We start from the raw sequence: 2,196 nt of genomic DNA on the forward strand, positions 1-2,196 counted from the left end.
CGGGCGCCGCCGGGGCGGGGCTCGTGGCGCGGAGGACGGCGGCCGCGAGGGGCGCCGGGAACGGGGAGCGCGGGTGACGCCGGGAACGGGGAAGCGCGGAGGACGCCGGGAACTGGGAGTAGAGGGTGCCTCTCCCGTGTGCTCGGTGAGGACGAGACCGTACACATAGAGACATCACCCGTTTTCCATTTAAAAGCATTAAACGTAACCACTAGGGGAAAAAAGACAAGTGTGCGCAAGTGTCTGGCACTTTTCCATTTGCTGATCCTGCGCGAGGAACCTTGACAAAGGTGCTGAGCCGTGGAGCAGGGACCGCTCTTGCTGAGGCGGGAATTCCCAGGAACGCCGGGAACACGCTCTGCCGTCTGCAGCCGGCACGGTGGCTGCTGCAGACAAAAGCTAGGGGTGCTAGACAGAGGGCAAAGAATGAGAAACAGACGGGGCTTGTCAGTTTGGCAGAGTTGCAGAGTTCCCACCCGCCCCAGACTCTAACGGCAAAGTGAATACAGTGATTTTTCAAGAAATAACCTGGGAGACCCCTTCACCAGGTGACCGAAGGTGCACACGACCAACATCAGAGGATGCACTTGAAAGTCGTGTGTTGCTTTGTGTGTTAATGATGCCTCGATAAAAATGAAAAAAGCACCAGTAAAGGGACATATGGACGGCTTCCTGAGAGGGACATATATCCACATTAAAGCCCCAAAGGCAAAACCTGAATGTAATCGTGAAGAAAGATCCAGCAAACCCATAGGAGGGCCCTTCTACCCAAAATACGGGCCAGTGCTTTTCAGAAAGTGTCAGGATTGTTCAAGTCAAAGACAGACTGAGGAGCTGTCTTGGACTGAAGGAGAGACAACTAAGTGGGATGAGGGGTCTGAACTCAGACAAGGGTTATTAGCAGGACAGTTGGTAAAATTCAGAAAAGGTCAATGCTAATTTCATGGTTGTAATACAGTTTACTGTGGTTAGGTAAAGTTACAGTCGGGAGGAATTGTGCAAAGGATATTGGATTCTTTGTTCTATTTTTTTCAAGTTTGTGGCAAGTTGAAATCATTTCCTACAAAAAAGCGGGGCAGGGGTGCTGCAGGTGACTAAGCTGGAGGCCTACCCAGGCCCTTCCCTCCCTGCTTGCCCCTCTGCTTGTCAGGCTGTGCCAGGGGACAGCACCAGGAACCCCAGTGGACACCGAGCCCTGTAAGGGTCTGGCTCCTGGACTCAGCCAGCTGCTGACTTTGTCCGGTGCAGTCAGAGCCCATGGGAACCCTCAGCACACCACCCTCCAACTAGCCACCTCGCCACGCTTTGTTGCTTGGTGAGGTGGGGGCCCCGCCTACCCCAGTCAGACCTGAAACCTCAGCCCTGCACACTACAGCCAACTTCCACTCGGCCTAGCACCAACTGGGTGATGGACAAGGACCTTACCACGGGACCGCCCCACCATCCCCACCTGGCTCCAGCCTTGGAGTCACAAAGATCAACACCTGGAAGTTGGAACTCCAGCCCAAGCTGGGGGAGGAAACCTTTCCCTCTGGAGAGCCTGGATGATGCCATCTGCTGGCAGATGAGACCAAAAGATGGGATGATGGGGGGGTGGGGGGGGGCGGTCTCTGTGGGCAGAAGGCCAGGAGCCCAGGCCCGATGGGATTAGACCCAAGGTCTCCTGTGTCCCTAGGCTGGCCATGTGTGCTCGTAGACATGCCTCTGCCTCGCTCAGCTCCACGCCTCCAGCCTCTGTGCCTGCACACCTCCGCTTGGCCATCCTGGAGCCGGAGAACAGAAGCAGCTCATCTGGGAAGGGGCAGAGTCTCTGCCCAGGAGAAGAGACCCATGTTGGGGACTCAGGGATCAGATGCATCTGGTGACAAGTACAGAGGCCTTTCTGGGCATGTCAAAAGCAATTCTAGGAGACAGCTTCCCAGGGTCCCAAACCCACCTACAGCACCGACCTCACTTCCAGACACTGGCCTGAGCCAATGGGGCCTGGGAAGGGCCAGCACTGTCATCCTCAGCTCTAACATCTACCTGGCCTGGGCATCAGGATACAGGGGTAGACAAGAGAGGAAAGGTCCCGACTTCCTGGAGCTCTTGTTCCGACAGGAAGACACACAAGAAACAGTCAATCAAAATGCACAGCACATCAGACAGCGCTTTCTGTTACAGAGCAATGCAGAGCAGGGACCAAGGGAGGGAAGA

Source organism: Monodon monoceros, unplaced genomic scaffold, assembly GCF_005190385.1.
Source record: "Monodon monoceros isolate NGI ecotype Baffin Bay Population unplaced genomic scaffold, NGI_Narwhal_1 Super_Scaffold_1, whole genome shotgun sequence".
NCBI classification, from domain to species: domain Eukaryota; kingdom Metazoa; phylum Chordata; class Mammalia; order Artiodactyla; family Monodontidae; genus Monodon; species Monodon monoceros.